Source organism: Pleurodeles waltl, chromosome 3_1 (genome assembly GCF_031143425.1).
Source record: "Pleurodeles waltl isolate 20211129_DDA chromosome 3_1, aPleWal1.hap1.20221129, whole genome shotgun sequence".
In the NCBI taxonomy this organism is placed as follows: domain Eukaryota; kingdom Metazoa; phylum Chordata; class Amphibia; order Caudata; family Salamandridae; genus Pleurodeles; species Pleurodeles waltl.
The window spans coordinates 355,107,167-355,128,249 of record NC_090440.1 but is presented as its reverse complement, the minus strand read 5'-3'; positions in this window follow the sequence as shown (position 1 = coordinate 355,128,249).

Sequence of the window (21,083 nt, the reverse complement as noted above, 5' to 3'; positions counted from 1 at the left end):
CCTGCCATTGCACGTCCATGTCCACGTTAATTCACAGCCATTTACCACTGCACTTAAGTAACTTATAAGTCACCTATATGTCAAACCTTTACCTGGTAAAGGTTGGGTGCTAAGTTACTTAGTGTGTGGGCACCCTGGCACTAGCCAAGGTGCCCCCACATTGTTCAGGGCAAATTCCCCGGACTTTGTGAGTGTGGGACATGTCATTACATATGTATAGCGTCAGAATGGTAACTCCGAACGTGGCCATGTAACATGTCTAAGATCATGGAATTGTCACCCCAATGCCATTCTGGCATTGGGAAGACAATTCCATGATCCCCCGAGTCTCTAGCACAGACCCGGGTACTGCCAAACTACCTTTCCCGGGGTTTCACTGCAGCTGCTGCTGCTGCCAACCCCTCAGACAGGTTTCTGCCCTCCTGGGGTCCGGCCAGGCTTGGCCCAGGAAGGCAGAACAAAGGACTTCCTCAGAGAGAGGGTGTTACACCCTCTCCCTTTGGAAAAAGGTGTCAGGGCTAGGGAGGAGTAGCCTCCCCCAGCCTCTGGAAATGCTTTGATGGGCACAGATGGTGCCCATCTCTGCATAAGCCAGTCTACACCGGTTCAGGGATCCCCCAGCCCTGCTCTGGCGCGAAACTGGACAAAGGAAAGGGGAGTGACCACTCCCCTGACCTGCACCTCCCCTGGGAGGTGCCCAGAGCTCCTCCAGTGTGCTCCAGACCTCTGCCATCTTGGAAACAGAGGTGCTGCTGGCACACTGGACTGCTCTGAGTGGCCAGTGCCAGCAGGTGACGTCAGAGACTCCTTCTGATAGGCTCTTACCTGTGTTGCTAGCCTATCCTCCTTCCTAGGTAGCCAAACCTCCTTTTCTGGCTATTTAGGGTCTCTGCTTTGGGGAATTCTTTAGATAACAAATGCAAGAGCTCATCCGAGTTCCTCTGCATCTCTCTCTTCACCTTCTGCCAAGGAATCGACTGCTGACTGCTCTGGACACCTGCAAAACTGCAACAAAGTAGCAAAGACGACTACTGCAACCTTGTATCGCTGATCCGGCCGCCTTCTCGACTGTTTTCCTGGTGGTGCATGCTGTGGGGGTAGTCTACCTCCTCTCTGCACTAGAAGCTCCGAAGAAATCTCTCGTGGGTCGACTGAATCTTCCCCCTGCAACCGCAGGCACTAAAAGACTGCATCACCGGTCCTCTGGGTCCCCTCTCAGCACGACGAGCGTGGTCCCTGGAACTCAGCAACTCTGTCCAAGTGACTCCCACGGTCCAGTGACTCTTCAGTCCAAGTTCGATGGAGGTAAGTCCTTGCCTCCCCACGCTAGACTGCATTGCTGGGTACCGTGTGATTTGCAGCTGCTCCGGCTCCTGTGCACTCTTCCAGGATTTCCTTTGTGCACAGCCAAGCCTGGGTCCCCGACACTCTAACCTGCAGTGCACGACCTCCTGAGTTGTCCTCCGGTGTCGTGGGACCTTCTTTTGTGACTTCGGGTGAGCTCCGGTTCACTCTTCTTCGTAGTGCCTGTTCCGGCACTTCTGCGGATGCTGCTTGCTTCTGAGTGGGCTCTTTGTCTGCTGGACGCCCCCTCTGTCTCCTCACGCAATTGGTGACATCCTGGTCCCTCCTGGGCCACAGCAGCATCCAAAAACCGTAACCGCGTCCCTTGCAGCTAGCAAGGCTTGTTTGCGGTCTTTCTGCATGGAAACACCTCTGCAAGCTTCTTCACGACGTGGGACATCCATCATCTAAAGGGGAAGTTCCTAGTCCTCTTCGTTCTTGCAGAATCCACAGCTTCTAACATCTGGTGGCAGCTTCTTTGCATCCACAGCTGGCATTTCCTGGGCATCTGCCCACTCCCGACTTGAGTGTGACTCTTGGACTTGGTCCCCTTGTTCCACAGGTACTCTCGTCTGGAAATCCATCGTTGTTGCATTGCTGGTGTTGGTCTTCCTTGCAGAATTCCCCTATCACGACTACTGTGCTCTCTGGGGAACTTAGGTGCACTTTGCACCCACTTCTTAGGGTCTTGGGGTGGGCTATTTTTCTAACCCTCACTGTTTTCTTACAGTCCCAGCGACCCTCTACAGGTTCACATAGGTTTGGGGTCCATTCTTGGTTCGCGTTCCACTTCTAGAGTATATGGTTTGTGTTGCCCCGATACCTATGTGCTCCCATTGCAATCTATTGTGACTATACATTGCTTGCACTGTTTTCTATTGCTATTACTGCATAATTTTGGTATTGTGTACATATATCTTGTGTATATTTGCTATCCTCATACTGAGGGTACTCACTGAGATACTTTTGGCATATTGTCATAAAAATAAAGTACCTTTACCTTTAGTATATCTGTGTATTGTGTTTTCTTATGATATTGTGCATATGACACCAGTGGTATAGTAGGATCTTTACTCATCTCCTAGTTCAGCCTAAGCTGCTCTGCTAAGCTACCTTTTCTATCAGCCTAAGCTGCTAGACACCTCTTCTACACTAATAAGGGATAACTGGACCTGGTGCAGAGTGTAAGTACCCCTTGGTACCACTACAAACCAGGCCAGCCTCCTACAGTTAGGCTCCCATTTTAAACGTACAAAACCATAGAAATTCACCTGTTATAGTTAGCGGTATTTCAAATAACTATAACTTGTACCCTAAGGTAACTATAACTTGCGCCCTCGCTATGCACTACTAATTACCCCAGATATTACATCACTCATGACATTTTCTATGTCTGTGGCGCTCCACCTATTGATTTTTTGTTTTGTGCCCTGGGGAGGTGGTGGTCCCCGGGGTGCTCGCGCAGCACCTCAGCACATTTATAAAATATAGCTTCGGAGTGATGGTGGTCCCGGGGGCTTTTAACAGGCCTAGGAGAGGGCCCCTTGCCACCCCTATCAATTATAAAACTGAAAATGCCGCCAGGACCTGGCCCACCTGGAGGCAAAATGAAAAGCAAGCACTGGAGTCTGCACTTGCTTTTTATAAACAAACCACAGCAAAACTCTTGAATATTCGCAAATTTTGCCATGTATTTAAGAAAAAAAAGCTTTTTTGCCCTGGCGAAGTCGTAGGCTGCCCCTGGACCAAGGCTAGGGATTGGGGTAACAATCCCCTGCACCCTTTTAATTTTTAAATTTTTTATAATTCGTTTGTTTTTGAGACTAGGCTTCCTGATTGAAGTGTTGCCAGACAATAAAATCTCTGCATGTTTAGCAGCTCCCTGTCTGTGACAGTAATGCTGGCTCCTGCAGGAGGTGGGGAGCCCGCTGTGTACAAAGGGGCCATCAGGCTCCCCTTGTGGTCCCCAGTTGTGGTGACTGGGTATCCTGGGGGGGCACCCAGATGAGATGTCCGAGCTAGGTGAGCTGCATGACCCCCCCTCCAAAACAAAATATTGTATAAGGCTGGGCCCTGGGAGATGGGTTATTTCAAGTAGATATTACTTGCCCCCAAAGGCAACTATAACTCACACCCTCACCATGCATTGCTAATTACCCCAGATATTTCAGCACTCATGACAACTTCTATAACGTTTTGAAAAATATGAATGAAGCATTAGCAGTCATATTAATGAAGAAAAAACTGTGCATGGGAGGGTGTGAGTTACAACTACTTCAAATAACTATAGCTATAACTGCTGAATTTCTCTGGCTTTGTATGAATAAATTCAGAACTATAACGTCCCTGTAACTTTTGTTTTTTTCAGTGAATATATTTATAAGCCCACGCCAGATGTTGGATTCTTCACTTTGAGTGACTGTATTTTGCACGTGTGTGTTTCCCCAATATTAGACTTTTTTAGGAATATTCACTGCTATGCATAGTAGGATGTCATCTACAATAGCTATAACACACAAGACATTTATTTTTACGTTGGATTTTTGGAGACTATAAAACAGTCAATATCCACATCAAATAAATGATTACATGAATGTGTTAATAGATAACACTTCAAATTCATCTGCTCTATCCTATAAAATATGAATTCAGACTATAATGTAGAAGTCAAGTAAATCTCTCACACTTTGAACAAAACGTATTCATTAGAAAATCATCACCGTTCATCTTTTAGCTATATATAAAAAGATCGCAATGGGATATACTCATAGAGTGCTTACATTTTTAAAGTGCATTCACAATGTAAATTTAAACAAGAGCTGCCTCCATAGTTTAAAAAGCTTTTGGGTAGCCTCAGCTCATTTCGTATATAAGTATTAATGTTGATATACTTTAAACATTTTACTAAGCAAATATGTGAATAATGGAATTATTGAGGCCCCCATTTTTGTAGTATTAATAAGTCACCGAATTTGAAATACAGATCAGTTTTGGAAATCTGCTGACTATACCCAGAATAGGATGATAATCCACTAAAGGAATAATCAAATGTCAAGGGATTTGGATTAAGAAAATACTTTCAAGGTATGTAAAAAGAAAGTGAGATCAACATATTAGTTATTTAGAATAGTAATGCATCTTCAGGAAATTGGCTACTCTCAAAACTGCAAAATTAAACTTGTTGATTCTTTTTTCCACATATCATTAGTTAAGACAATGACTTCCTGTTTTAGTCACCTGACAGAGAATTTGAGAAATAGATTTATTTCACTATACGTCACCCGATATTATTTCCATTGCATTACCTTCTTTAATGCCGGTTGGTTAATTAGATTAATTATAAGTCATCATGGTTAAAAAATCAACACCAAAGGATTCTCTTTATGGGTGAGATTTATGATAATATAAGTCCATTGTATATGTTCAAATTACAGTCTCGGTTTTTCCCCAGGTTTTCTATCAATCACTAATCAAAAAATCTGTATTAATTTTAAAAACATGTGATTTTCATTTGGCTAATATTGCACTTTCAGCAATGCCTTGGTTCCTAAAGACCAGGGGCTGTATTACAGAGAATGCTCAGAGGCTCAAGAGGCATGTGTGCCTGCTATGTGCACCCAGAAGCACTTTGGAAATTACAGAAGGGGCCATAGATGGTTGTGAGACCCCTTCTGCACTACAGATAACAATGGCGCACATGCAGCATCAGCACTATCATTAGAGTGGTCCCTTGTTTGCATGTTGGAGTGGCCCCAGACAAATAAGGGAATCACTTTTCTTCTGCACCGTATTATGTATGCTGATGCAGAGTCAAAAATGCCTTTAGAAGACCCACTGAAAGTGTGACACAAAAAGATGGAGCTCTTTCAATGTGCCTAATATAAGTAGCTCTCTAGAGGAGAAAAAGGGTGTCCCATGGTCTCCCCCACACTCTACCAGACATCCCCTTTCAGGTGGGTGCAGTCACTCACTGCACCTGCTTGCAAGGGGATCTCTCTCCCCTCTTTAAAGAAGTGCATGCGGGTTGCTGCCGGTACAGTGAATCATGGAGTGGCTTTAACGCAGCTGGTCCATATGTCACTTAAATGCACTGACCCCAGGGCAACACAAGTTTGTGGCTGACCAGGGGGCAGCGTGCTCACAGTAATCTGGCACACTTTAAAGGTGCACCTTAGAGCAAATGAGGAAAGTGAGCCATATATGTAATATAGCCCCTCATACTCCAAATGAGTAGCCATATTGATTTATGGGATCTTGAAAGTTTTATAGAATTGGGCTTTTCTTTTCAGAAACCCTTGAATGACTGTGTATCGTGCTTTTTCAGTAATTTTATATGTCAGAGAATATCCCAGATATCATTATCTTTCAACATAATGATAATAGGTTTTAAACTTTGGCAATGCAAGGCCTCCATCAACAATGGGAAGGTATAAAGTACTCAGTGCCAATCTAAGAATATTGTCCTTCCATAGAGATGCTGAGTCCATAGACTCTATTCCCTTGACAATGTTTGCATATAAAACACGAGGTGTGACAGCAAAGAAAACAAGCATTTGCAATGCAATGGGTCTTGTGTTTACTCAAATTAAAGCTATTAGCATTGTAAACTCCTAACCGGACTTTTCTTGGCATATAAACTGAAAAGTAAAACAGTTTCACATAAGCGAGCCGACTGCCACCCTGAGCGCAAAGCAAACACACAAAAGGAAAGAGAAGTTCGCTTGCAGTGAAACATATTAGCAAATGTGCAACTTTCCATGTAACTGGTAAAAGTGCAATTATCCATGTACCGCCAAAACTTATCCATGTAACAGAGTCGATGTCATACAAAGTGCTCAACTACTGCCCAGCAAGATCGCGCTGCCTACGAAACAAAGAGAAAAAGTAGTCCGGAAACCATATGGAAAACTTGGAGCCTTGTATGTTTTCAGTAGTTGGCTGGTGCGCTCGAGGTGGGCTAAACACCGGAAAAGGCATGACGTATGCATGCCTTTCACTAATAAAATCAAGCGAATTGTAAAACGCAAGCCCACAAACCAACCAAACTGATGAGCAGGACATGGGCATAGTTACAAGCCTGTAGTGAGAACAACAGGGACAGCACACTTTGCGCTCGACCCTAAAAATTAGCCTGGGTAATATTGACATTTTATCTAAGGCTACCGAGCAGTTTAAGCGGTAATGGTTTTCATTTTAATAGCAGCATTCTAACTTGAACTAATGTAGGTTTATAATTTAGATCAAAAAGTTCTTCTTTTTTTTTTATTGTTTTTTTATTAACATTTTAACATTTTAATGGTGTGTATAATCAATTCCGTTTATTGTGTATTTATTCATGCAATTATGCCAGCCACAGCACATTTCAATATTAGTCTCTGACATATTATTTGTGGATTCCCATACAAATCTGGTACTCATACTTTGTATAGTCTTGTCTCTGTGTGCTATTTGCACATTAATTGCGCAGGTTCCTGTGTCGTGTATTTCGATATCGTTCTCTTGTTTCCACACCAATCCTACGCTTCATAACTAAAACAACAGTCAACATGTGGTGTATCGCAGAAGAGGCAGGTATTGACTACCAATTGCAGGGGTGTGGGCCCCCCGCTGGGGAGATTGCCACTTCCAGACGCCTCCTCCGTGATTCCCCTGTTGAGTGGGGATGTCACCAGGTGGGGCTGGGGTACTACCTCCGCCTCTAATCCCTCAGAATATCCATATCCTCTGTTGCTCTCCAGGTCTGCCCACCCTCTTTTCTGTCCCTTTCATTGGCTGCCCGTTTTGGTTGGGACAGTCCAGGGTGTCCTCCTTAGTATTAAGGTTCAGTGTATCCCACCTGTTCCGGTTTCTCTCTCTACTTGTTCCGTGTTGGATCCTGGCCCTCCTGTCGATATTCCTACTTCCCATTCCCTACTCTCCCATTTGATCAATGCTTCCTCCCATGGAGGAGCTAGGGGTGTCAGACGCACCCCGAGCCTCCTCGCTGCGCAGCACCTGCAGTTCAGCCCCTGCCCATTTTGTCAGATCCCGTCTCCGGTCCTCCATGAGGGGGGGCCTCAGCGACTTCCAATCTAATGTGATCCGTCTCCTAAACAGCACTAAGGCCAGGTCTAGGAATCGATTGCCTACCCCCCCAAGTGATGGTCCCGGGTACAAGCCCAGCAGGCACACAGAAGGGGTCAGTCCCAGAGTGGCACCCAAAAGGCCCGCCAGGTCAGTCAGAACTGCCCTCCAGCTCCGTAGGAGTCCAGGGCAGTGCCACATCATATGGTCCAGATCTGCGTCTACTTCCCTGCATCTGGGGCACCCCCTGGGTTCACCATCGTATATTAGGTTGAGGTATGTTCTGTGGGTGTAATTATACTGTATGTATCAAAGTCTTGTATTTCGTGAGACCACCTGCGGGTATGCCAGTACCTTCCTCCACTCTGCCTCAGACATATCTCTACCTAGTGTCTTTTCCCATCTTTCCCTCAGTGTCTGCAGTTGGTCGAGTGTGTCATCACTTTGGGCTTTATACAGCCCAGATACCTGGTGTCGGTGAGTTCCGGAGGTTAGCAGGAGATGTAGGACCCTGTGTGTGGTAGGTTCCGCATTAACCGTGTTCCAATGTACCTTTAAGTGATGTAACAAGTAATGGTGTAGTAGAAATTGCCCGGCTGGTATTCCTTTTTGATCAGTCATTTCTGTGAAAGACCTCAGTACCCCATCACGGAAGTGGTCCCCTATATTCTCAACCCCAGCTTTGGCCCAGACTCCCAGCCCTGAACCCAGTAAGGTGCCCCCCTTGATGCCCTGTGTTATCACTGATAAAAGCAGTGCTGCAGAGTAAGGGTGTCCATTGCCCAAGCGTCGCAAGCATCTCTTCCAGCACGACACGGCTACATTCGTCATGATACTCTCTTCCTGTGCTTCCACTCGATGACCTATCATTTGTGCTATGATCCACTCTGTATCTGCTGCACCATTTTCGGTGTACCTGTCTAGGCGACCCCCCCAGAGCACCATCTGGAGATCCACTGTAGCTGGCATGCCAGATAGTAAAGTTCAAAATCCGGGACTCCCAATCCCCCTGCACTAGTCGGTCTACACATGATCGTGAGTGCCATGCGTCTGCGACCTCAATCCCAAATGAGGTCCCTGAGGAGATTGTTCAGCTCCCAAAACAACGACAGGGGGAGTAATACCAGTAGGTTGGTAAAGTAATAAAGGAGGTGTGGTAGCATAATCATCTTGGATAATGATAATCTGGCCATTATGGATAATTTGAGAGATCGCCAGAATCCCACAGAGGCATGGAGCGATCGAAGTGCCCTTCCTGCGTTACCTTCACATAGGTCCCTGAGATCGTGAAACACCTGTATGCCCAGAGATTTGAAGGTATGTGGTGCCCATACCATATCCTCCGGGCAGGATGGAGGGCGCGGACTCCCTGATGTCAAGGGAAATACAAAGGTCTTGCCCCTATTGAGGCGCAGGCCGGACAAGCTTCCAAAGTGGTCCAGATTATCAAGTTCCCACGGTAGTCCTGAATTACCATCTCTTAGATAAATCAAGATGTCATCAACATAGAGGGAGATAATATGTTCGTCCTGTCCCCATTCCTCTTCCCCTGCCGTCCATCCTTAGTCGGGCCGCCAGGGGCTCAATCGCTAATGCAAATACCAATGGGGATAGTGAGCACCCCTGCCTGGTGCCCCTATATATAGTATAAATTTCCGATACCGTCCTGCCCGTCCATACTCTAGCCAGTGGTGGCTCATATAGTAGGCCTACCCATCTCACCCATTCCTCCCCCAGTCCCATCCGATGCATGACAGTCCTCAGGTAGTCCCATCTGACTGAATCAAAGGCCTTCTCAAAGTCGATGGCGAGGAGCATCCCTGTAGGGGGCCTCTCTTCGTGTGGCATGTGCAAAATGGCAAAATGGCAAAAAGGCGTCTAAGGTTTAGTGAGGTATTGCGGGCAGGTAAAAACCCGTTCTGATCCTCATGGATCAAATTGGATATTTGTAGGAGCAGTTGGGTGGCCATAAGCTTGCTAAGAATTTTGAAGTCATTTGTTCAGCATTGATAATGGGCGAAAGTCGGTCACAGACATGTCACCCGAATTCGACTTGGGGAGAGGGATCACCAGGGCCTCCCTCATTGAGTCCAGCAGTCAGCCTCGCTGGAACGCCTCCATGTACATTTCCACCAGCTGGGGTGCCAGCAGGGCTGAATACTTCTTATTGAAGTCCATCAGGAGTCCGTCTGTCCCCGGGGTCTTCCCCGATGCTAAATGTGTGATGGCCTCCTGTACTTCCCCTAGAGTCACTGGTCCCCCCAGCTCGTCCCCCTCCCCATGTTTTAGCCTGTTCAGGGGCAATGAGTGCAGATAGGTGTCCAATGATTCTGTCTGGGGCGCTTCTGGGCTCCTGTAGAGGAAAGTGTTATACTCTCTAAAGGCATCATTCATGGCCCCGGGCGTACTTCTGCGCTCCCCCTTCATGTCCCGGACTCCTACAATGGGTGTCTCCCCTCCTCTCGGTCTCACCAGCCAAGCTAAAATCTTGCCCGATCTGCCCTCCTCCGCCTGCACTGATGCCCAATGTTTCTGTGTACTATGGCACCTCAACTGCTCCTCGACCTGTGAGTAGTTCCTCTTTGCGTCTTTGTACCTGTCTTGCTCAGTCGCCTCGCTGCTTCCCCCTCTCTCACCCTCATGTATAATCCTCTCTAACTTATTCAGTTCCCGCTCCAATGTGCATCTGATTCCGACTGTATGCCCCAAGCAGTAACCCCTAGGCGCCACCTTAAGTGCCTCCCATCCCACATGTCTTGCCAACGCGGATCCCTTATTAATATCGATATGGTTTTGCCAGGTGAGAGCGGAGCGTCTCTCTGTACGCCTGGTCTTCCAGCGCTGTCATGGACAATCTCCATATTGGTATGGGAGGTGTATCGTTGATCGCCTTCCATGTGAGCATGAGGGGGCTATGATCAGAGAGGGTACGCCCTAGATATTCTGAGTGTGTCATTTCCTGCGCTATTGAGGTCGAGCATACTATCCTTTCTATCCTGGTGTGGACCCGGTGGAGGCAGGAGTAGTAGGAGTAGTCCCTTTCCCCAGGGTGTTGACTGCGCCAGACATCCACCAGCTCCCAGGCCTTCACTCAATCCCTCAAATTCTTAGCTATTTTATGTGTTCTCGGCTCCCGCCAACGGTGGAGTGGAACGATCAAGGTCAATGTCTATTAAAATCTCCCCCAATCAATAACTCCTCCCCTTGTTGGTGTGTGATATGACTCGAAAGGCACTGCCTGAAGAGGTTCTGGTCTTGGATAGGGACATATACACCGGTAAAGGCGATCCGAGCTCCATGCAGCTTCCCCCTCACTGTTACAAACCTGCACTCTTGGTCAATATCCGTAAAGGTAGCCTCGAAGGGGACTCCCGCTCTAACCCACACCAGGGCTCCCCTAGCGTATGCTGAATATTTGGTGGCAAATATCTGCCCTCTCCATCTTTGTCTTAATTTTCAATCTCGGTCGTAACAAGGTGTGTTTCCTGTAGTAAGGCCACATGGATACCCTGTCATTTTAGGTAGGCGAGCACTCTATGTCGTTTAGCGGGCGACCCCATCCCCCTTATAATCCATGTTAATATATTGTACTCTGTCATGATAACATGTCTGTAGTGGGCCACGCGTTCCCCGCTCTGTCAGGCCCCAAGACCAGCCCCCGCCTGTGTTTCCTATATATATGTAGCCCCCTACTGCGACATCACCTTCAAAAACTTGAAACTGTAACTCCCAATCTCCAGGGTGCCTCTCCAACTATAGGTGGCCCATGAAAGAGTGCAACAGTGCAACTTAGTCAACAAGTTAGGTGTAGGTCTCGCCATCTGTAGCTGAGTGGCCGAGACACCTGTGGTGGGGTAGCTCCATGCCCGTCAGAGCCTGCTGTTCGTACTGTTCTCCTCACCTCAGGCCCGGATTATGGACTCATTTAACCCAGTTCGTTTGCCCTTTTGGGGGTCACCCTCAGAGCAGACGCGAAACAGCTCGAGCCCCCCCACCGAGGACACAGAAGCCTGGTCCGATTCTCCTCCACTGCCCTCCTGTGAGGACATTTCCTTAATGATGGAAGCCGCCGCCTCCCAGGCCGCTCTCTTAGCGAGATCCTTCTGGGCCCGGGTCGGTTCGTCCCGCGTGCGGCGTCTGTTCCACTGTCTCCTCTGTCCCCCATGGGGGTTCCGCCCGGTCTGGTCGCTGCCGCCTCGGCACCCTTCTCATATTCCACGTGTCTCTAGCCATTCCCATGCCTCATCTGGTTTCAGGAAAAACATAGTTTGGTCATTGACAATCACCCTCAGCTTGGCCGGGAAGAGGAGCGAGTACTGGATCCCTTCCTAACTAAGTACTCTCTTCACTGCCAGAAAGGAAGCCCATCTGGATCCCCATTCGCCACCCTGAAGGGTCCGGCATCTCTGGCACGCTGGAGAAGGGCATCTCTGTCTCTGTAGTGCAGTAGCTTGGCCACCACCACCCAGGGTGGTCTTCCCGGCTCTAGGGGCCTCGAGGGCACCCGGTGCGCATGCTCAAGGGAGAAAAATGGGGTCAAACTTACCAGAGCCGCCACTGTCCGCAGCCACTCCTCCAGGAACCCCAACATCTTCTTTCTTTCTGCGCCTTCCGGTAGTCCAAATACCCGCACATTGTTCCTGCGGCTTCTCCCTTCCGCATCTTCTGCTCGCTTCTCTAGGCGTAAGACTCGGTCGGTCAGGTTGGTTACCGTGTCTGCCAGATCCTCGTGTTTCGGAGCAAGTTCGGTCAGGGTAGTTTCTGCCTCTCGGACTCTGTCCATTATTTTTTAGTGGTCCGCTCTCAGAAGGCCCACCTCCACCGCCACCTGGTTGATATCATGTTGCAGGGTTGTTTTGGTGTCCTCAATAGCACCTAGTATTTTATCAAGTGTAGCTTGCACTGTTGGGTGATAGAGATCCCCGCTGTGCTCCCCGCAGCGCTCGGTTGGGGCTCTGCGACTTGTCATATTGCCTTTATTCCGGGTTCTGTATGGCATCTGCAAGACGCTACTCTGTAGTTTTAGTGCCCGTTTAGAGTTGGCCCCCTCTGCAGCTGGTCCCGGTTCTCCACAGTTACGTTCGTGGCACACTCCGATAGGACCTGCTGACGTCTCAGCCACTGTTCTCTTGTCTGATGGGTACTCCCTCCACCGGTGCCCACCAACTAGGTGAGCTCTCTGCCCTCTCAGTGTGTCAGTGCAGGTCGTTTATGGGAGTCTGCTCCCAGCTCCCTTTACATTCCGCGTGTGCGGCGTCACCGCAGTGTGGCATGAGTTCTTGCAGTGAAGCCGGTGTCCTGGGATGGCTATCAGGTGCCCGACACAGGTTCGCCCACCTCTCCTCAGCACCAGATTCAGCCACTACCCCATCCAACTCAGGCCGCGTCCGCCACCCTGCTCCAGCAGGTCCACTCTCCTAGAAAGGCAAGCAGGGCCCAGCAGCGGACCCCTTCACTCCAGGGGGCACCCCCTGATCCCCCAAGGGGTCCCCACTGTCCCCACCGCCCTCTCAAAGGTGCCGGGAAATCTCTCTGCACGCCCCAGGGGCTTGCATAGTCCAACGTCCCGGATCCCGCTCTCCGGCTGCGCTCACCTACTTGGTGCACCCGGGGTCCGGAGCTCCAGCTGCCACCTCCGCGGTTTAAAAAATCAACAGGACAGTTCCATCGACATCGGGGCCAGAGGTGGACCCCGGGTGTCTCTCCAATGCGGTCCAGTTCCCAGTGACGACTGCGAGGGGCCCGTCGCGGGCTGCGGCTCCTCCTCACCTTCCACGCCGGCAGCACCGTCTAACTCAAGCCCGCGGCTCCGAAGTCGAGCTCCGGCAAGCGCCAGGGCACTCCAACTCTGCTGCTCCCCGCCGGGTCAGACTCTCCCGATCCGAGCGGATTATCCCGCTGGGTCCCTGGGAGGGCCGTTCTTCAGGATCAATTGGCAGGCCCTGTCGGAGCCACGCGACTACACGTCTGACATCTTGGCTGGTTCAGCCACGCCCCCCAACTATTTGAAAACTTGATGCTAAGATAACATTTTGTGTGTCATTGGTATAACAGTTGCGAAGCTGGATTTTTCTGATGAACACTTGCACAATATTGATTCATTTTTTAATTTATTAATTTTATATCCACCCAGTGACTGTACAAAGAAAATAAATTGAACTCTCTTGCCTGGCATGTTGTTTCTAGTTATAGCATTAACATAATATAATATATACTGCTTTAGTTGAGATGTTTGCAACAACAGTGGAGCAATTGCACTATCTCTTTGTATAGTGATAGCTAGATGACCTATAAAAAATAAAAAAGGCGAAAGTGAACACCCTTGCCTTGTTTTTCTTTGGACTTTAAGACTGCCAGCAGCCCTCAAATTTATAATGTGCATAGCTTCAGCCACCTTGGATAAATTGTGCATTACTCTTATGACCTGTGCGGGACATCCAGATTCCCCCAAAAGATACAAAACTGTATCCCCGGCCACTAGATCAACATTAATTTCACCATCAAGTAAGAAAATCAGTGCAGGGATTTGTTTTATGTATTAAAGATCCAGGTCTTCAAATAAATAATTTATTTTTGTGTGTGTAACTGTCTTTCTGGAATAAAACTGTTTTGCTATAAGTTAAAGAATCCAGGGATTACTTTATTAAATCTATTAGCAATTAATTTAAAATTGAAGTGGGCCAATATGAATTTGGGATTTATGGAATATTATCTGTTTTCAAAAAAATAACTTTGGTCACAGTGTTAAAAGAATGAGTCTCATGTGAAGATAGAATTAACCAACTTTAAAAGATGACTATTTAAAACATTAGCATATGTTTTGAAAAACTCTGGAGTATACCCATCAAGACCCCAGGTTTTCTCTATGGACATGGTACCAAATATCTCTTCTAATTCCTCCATTGTGAAAGGCTTAGATGAAAAGGCCCTACCTTATTGCCTTAATCTGAATATATGAAGTTGTAAAAAAAAAACTTTCAACATATTCTGGTCAACTTCTTGAGCTTGAACATAAAATTGGTTATAGTGTCCCATAGATTGCTTGTTTATTTGCTCTGGCACAGAAGTCAAGCCCCAGTTCTTGAACATTTTAAACTGAGAATAGTGCTTTGGGTTGTTTTTTCCTTGCTTTGCCATGCCATTAACCTTCCTGCATAACTGGTTTCCCCATATGTTTTCTGCAGATATGTAGAATTATTCAGATAACATAGGGTACAATAATATCCATGGAGAGGGGTTTTAACCTGTTGCAAGACTAATAATTTTACCTTGGTGTCCCAATGCATGACATTTTCATAGGCCTTTCTGTCCTGAGTTTCAAGCTCCAATTTGTTTTATTCTTGCTCTCTGTAATAAATGTCTTTGTACATTAATAATGCCCGTAAAGAAGCTTCAAATGTATCCTAGATCATTTCTTGTAAAGAAGTACTTTGGTTCCTAATAAAAAAATCTTTCTGCCACCCAATATTTATGTTCTAAATGTGTTTTATTAAAAGCCCATCTCACGGTTGGAGACCTAATAATGGTTTTATAAATACAGTACAAGACCTGAATGATCTGAGAAATCATTTGGTTACACAGACATATGTTCCAAATTGTGGAGGTAATTGGAAAAAAGTAAATTCTAGTTGCTGTTTTAAACCTAGCTGACACACTGTTATATTCTCTTTATTCGGAAATTATATTCTCCACGGATCAGTCAGCAATAAATCTACCTAATGCCAACTCAAAGCCCTCACATTTGTGTGCTTTACGTGCTTCTTGTTGTGCAGTATATCTGTGTGTCAAGGTGCTTAGCGATGCAAATCGCAACCCCATTTGAACGGCCCCTGTGGAAGACAATCAGTTAAATCCAGCTCATGTCCTAAACATATTGATTTTTTTAAATTTAACTGATGGGATATAGGTCTCCTGTAAAAAAATACTGATGGATTATGGTTTAAGATCAGTGCTTTCACAGCCTATATTATTTACCCATATTGTTAAAAGAAAAGATTTTTAATTTATCATCCATAAGCTTTTTGGTTATTCTAACCCTATTTTTACTATACCAGGACCTTATTACTGCCACCTTTGTCAAAGAAACAAAACAACAATTCATGAGAAAGTTAAAATATTTTAGGCTTATAAAAGTACAGTAAAATAAAATGCTATACATAGATTTACATAAACCTGATCAGATCTTACTAGCCACCAAATATTATTCTGACATCTTATTGTCCTAACGATCTTCATAAACTTAAAAAAATGCATAGAAAGATTTTAAACGTATGCCTAAATGTATGACATTTTATTTCACTTGTACAATTTTGTGACATAGTCATTCATATAAGAATAAAGTGCATAAAAAAGAGCGTAAGTAAAGTGTAATTCACGTTACAGTTTCCACTGGAAGATCTATTAAAATGCTTCAAGCGCATTACAGTTTGTATTTTATCTGTGCTTCATGAACCGGATGTTTACTACAAAACTTCACACCTAATATCAAATCAATTATGTTTAATGTATCTCCTTTTACACGTTCTATACTATATCTATATCAATAACCCATACTTTCCCCTTTCTGTGATCCATTCACCTCTGTGCTGCTGGAAGCATCCCTCCCAACACCACCACCTCCCCTAAACTGATGGGCTACTTCCACCCTGAGCTGACCTGGTGCTAACACTCTCCTGCTCTTGATAATGGTGACCCTCCCATGCATACCACATGCTTAGTACATACAGTCATGCCTGAAACTAAATTTAATCATCTTTACCATACTAAGCCATATACAGCATAATTGAACTCATCTGAACATTATATAAACGTCAACTGGCTCTAAATTGTATTTTTTTTTTAAAATCAGTAATGTTAAAGCTTTTAGAGCTATCGACCTGGGAACTCTAAAACATTACCTCCCCTTAAGTTTGTTTTCATTTTTTTGTACATCTTGAGCTTTGGGGAATGCTAAAAACTGAGACTGTGAGTTTGTGCTCTGAACTGTGTGAACTTGTGCTCCCAGTACTTGAAATTGCAACATCATATTCTTCAGCTCCTTACGTCTACATTCAGTCTGTACCGTCATATCAGATTGTATGCAAAATGCAAAATCATTTTATGTAGAATATACTCTCTCCTTGACCGCTTTTGCCAACACCAGATGTTTAACTAGAATTGTTTGTGGATACGCTGTGTGTGGCTAAATTTGTGAAGGTACCCCATGGTTATGCATTATTAACTGGTTCTGCAGGTATTCTGGGAGTACATGAGACCTGATTGAGGACTCCATAAAGAGAAAAAATCAACACTGTCCTCTTTTCTATTTGGGACTCCTGTGATTCTCAGATTAGGTTGTCTAGATTGGCTCTCAATCTGTTCTTGTATATCACTCAAGGTTGCTATCTCCTTCTCAAGTCGATCAGTCTGCACTACCAAAAGTATAGAGCTTATCTTCAAATCCAGATACTGGTGTCAGGGAAGAAAACAGAGTCTGTGATTGCAACAATTGTGACAACACTGCCCCCAGTCTATGGTAATCTTGAGTTGATGGTTCCTTGCACTTTAACTGCCTCAAGGCCCCAACCACATAGGATTGTCAAACCATGATTCCCCCTCTATCTTGCTGTCTTAAAGATTGGCTTTTGCTGAAACAGTGGAATAATGTAATTGCAAGAGGTTGTTGACTCTGTCTGGTTATCTGACAAAAAAATGGACATCTCACCCCCCAGTAACAGGACGGCTCACCCCAGGTAACATCAATAATATGATACAATGATTGTGGAGCTTATTTAAACCATTCCCATCAGTCCACTAAATGTACAGACTATTCCCATCTAAGGATCTCTTTTTCCAGTTGCAATTACAGCCCCCCCCGCCTGTATGGTTCTGCTGTTACTATTTGACCCTGGTTGAGGGGTGAATCCCTTCTTATGTGGCATGTTATACTGACAATAAAGAACCTTTTGAAGCTCCTTTCTTTGACTGAGAACAGGTGAGAGGAAACTTCATTGCCACTATTGTTTGTTTTGTTTCCTCTTGTCACTCACAGGAATGTATTGTAATATTGGGGGCTCCAAACAGTTTAGCCAGTTTCATCCTCTTGGGTGTCTTTGGGGCCATAGCTTGTCTTTGAGCACCTGGGCATGGGTTTCCTATAAGTAACAGCTTCATATACTTAGCTTTGTCTTTCAGAATTGTCAAAAAGATTGCATTTTAGGCACTAATCAGATGTTATCATAGCTGACACATTAAGCATTCTAGGTGGGCTTTTACAAAAAAAACATCCCATGAATGCCAGTGGATATACCAGCACTGCAAACATCCTTTCCTCCTCCATACTTGGATGCAGGAGATTGAGAAATCCAACTGTGATCTGCAGCCTGTCTCTGTTGCGGTATCTTCCACCCACCTCATTTGGTGTAAGTTACAATGTTGACTCATCACTATAAACCAGCTTTGGTATTTTTATTTATCGAGCAAAAGTCATTAGAGTAGCTAGAGAGTACATGGAAATTTCTAGGTTGAGGCCACACCGCTTTGGTCTGTGACTGACATTTCAAGCAGCTGTATCTGACTTGATAAGGACCTCAAGTAATGACTTGTCAAACTGCAGCTGTATGAAAGAATTCAAATTCTTTTGCATCTGACTTCAGAGGGATCTCTGGTAAAAACTATAGCTTCATGAAATAATGTCAATGGTTTTACTTCTGACTCAAGAGGCACCTCTAGTAACGACTTGAAGAACTGCAGCTCAGTGAAAGTCTTTTGAAGATTTTGCACTGTGCTGGTTTATAGAGTAATTTAAACTTCAGTAAGTTAGATGATGTCATTAGTGATGCGCTCAATGATACCATTCGAACATGTCATGAGTGATGAAATATCCGAGGTCATAACCAGTGCATGGCAGTGGCACAAATTATAGTTAGGTCAGTAAACTATAGCTGGAGAATACAATTTTTCCTTTCAAAGTGTTATTTCTGAAATTATCACAAGACCTAACTATAATGTCACTTTAACCTTTGGTCGTTTTCAGTGAATTTATATATTTTTTAAATAATATATTTTAGTACCTTATTTAATTATAATGTTACTTTAACATTAGTTTTTTAATTGTATTCCTGAGATGTTTTGAATGTAAATTAAGAAATTATTATCAGACCTAACTATGGCATCACTTCAACAATTGTTTATTCAGTAATTTTCAGTTTTATTTAATAATATTAGCCTAACGCCCACATTGAGCATACCTTTTGAGTGTGCAGAATAGAGAGTTTGATGCAGCGCCTGGATGCTGGGACTTCAACAACACCCAGCAGGCCATGAACCCCCTGCAATGCACCACCTCCCAAAGGGCAGGGGCTCCTGGTATACATTACTCTGAGTCCTGTAATGACACTTCAACTTTTCTCTCAATATTGCAGCCAGCCAATTCAATAGCTGGAAACTACAGGACAGTGCTGGACCGTCAGTACTGAAAAGGCCAATGAAGAAAAAAGCTCTTATGGACAATCATAACTCTCTAATATTTGAATTTGCATTCTCTCTGGGTCTCATTAATGTCTTCAGAGCCATTACATTTTTTGAACCTCAATACAAGTTAAAAAAGAGCATAGTATCTACTTAATGTGGATGATTACACAGGCCTGCTTCATATTCTGCTTGTTGCCAAAAGCTGTGTTCTTTCGTTCTACAGAGGCTAAGGAAAATTGGGTCTTTGTGTCCTTTGATAGATACCTTCCAGTATGAAAAGCTTCTAGCAAGCTGCGAAATCCATTGAATGATGTAATCAATGATGTAATCAATGGTGTCATTTATTATGTGCTGAGTGAAGTAATGTGAGGTCATAAGCACTAAATGATGGGGTGCAAGTCACAGTTAGCTAAACTAGTAAAGCGTAAGTGGTGAATGTTTTATTTTTAAAACATTAGATTTTGTAGTATTTCAAACCTTAACTATAACATCACTTTAACCTTTATTTATTCCAGTTAATATACATATATACACATAAATTCACAAACCTGCAGTTCAAGTCTTTACTAATGAGCCCTCTTGAGTCAAATGCAAAATCTTCAAAATGATTTCACAGAGCTGCAGTTCCTCAAGGAGTTACTAGAGTCCCCTCTCAAGTCAGATACAAAAGCATTACATTTTTTTCTTGAAGATGCAGTTCCTCACGTCGTTACCAAAGGTCCCTTTCGAATCAGATGCAAAGTATTCAAAATTCTTTCAGATAGCTCCAGTTCCTCAAGGCATTACATAAATGAATAAAATGTTCTTTAATTTAATATATTTATTTGCTTGCATTTTGATTTCCTCCTTCAATGGTCCATAGAATAAGGCAGTGGGCAGTTTACTGGGACACGGTATATTGCTATTCAAAAAATTGTCTACTAGTATGGTTGGAAGCACTTGATTTAATCAATGACAGCTAGTACCTTCATATACCAGGGCATCTTCCAAGTGTTCTGTAGTCAAGACATTTATTGAAAGTTACAATATTGATTCAACAGCATATACCAGCTTTGGCATATTTACTTATCCTACAGAAAACAAGCACAAATCTTTAAAGCAGCAAAAGTGTATATTAACTTTTCATGTTGAAGCTCATAGCGCGTCCAGTCCTTGTAAATTACTTATACTTGGACACGCCGGAGGTCGGTGAACCTTTTGACCGGGTTGAGTTCTCCTCATCCAAAGAAATCGTTGGATCCCTCCAATCAGTGATCAATATTCATTTATAATCAATAACCAATACTCAATTAGTAATCGATCAACAAATTAGTTAAACAGAAATCAGTAATTAGACACACCATGACCTTTCAGTCATGAATAACCACACCTGTTTATTAAAAGTTAATGAATTTATTTCCCTATATTAACAAAGCTAACACAATGTAAGTAAGTCTCAAAGTCAAATGATACACATATACGAACATTACTGGTTGTCCATAGCGACGGAAGAAACGCAACCTACGTAAAACTAGAATAATTATACACTCTGATATAGCTGTGCAAATCACTAATAAAAGTAACTGAAATTTACTAATTGCATACATCGGTCAGCATAACAAGATTTCAATTCAGCACGGTGCATCAAATGAACACCTCAACTAACTTCTAATTAGCATTGGCATGTGGGGCTTCATGCAAAAAGAATTTAATCAACATAAATTTAGAAAACTTCTAGCTTAGGCTCTGTCAAAATAAGCAGTTGGTACCTAAGAAGGAAAACACAATGAATAGTACATTTATCCTTTCATAATTACCAAATACAATCAGCATTCAAGGTAAGTCTTCGTCCTTCAGGTACCGGTTTGATCAGCATGGGGCAGACTTCAAAGGGGGCAAAGTTTAAGTCAAGTTTTCCTTGCAGCAGCAGCAAGGAAAATGGGGGGGGGGCAAAAGTTATTGTATGGGCAAGGCAAAGTAAAGTTAAAGTCTCTAGGGTGAGAATTCTTTAAAGTCTCTCTCTCTGGGATAGAGAAAAAGCATCAGAGTGTCATCAAAATGGCTTCTCAAATCTGGCTTCAAAATGACATCAAAGAAAATGGCTGTCTTCTCTTCGTCCGGTGGGATTAAGTAAGAAAAGTTCCAAATTCTTCAGGTTCTTCCATTGGAGGGTCCATGGGGTGATTTCTCTTTGACCAATGATTAGTGTCTTTTCACTTAATATTGATCTACGCATAAGGTGTCCT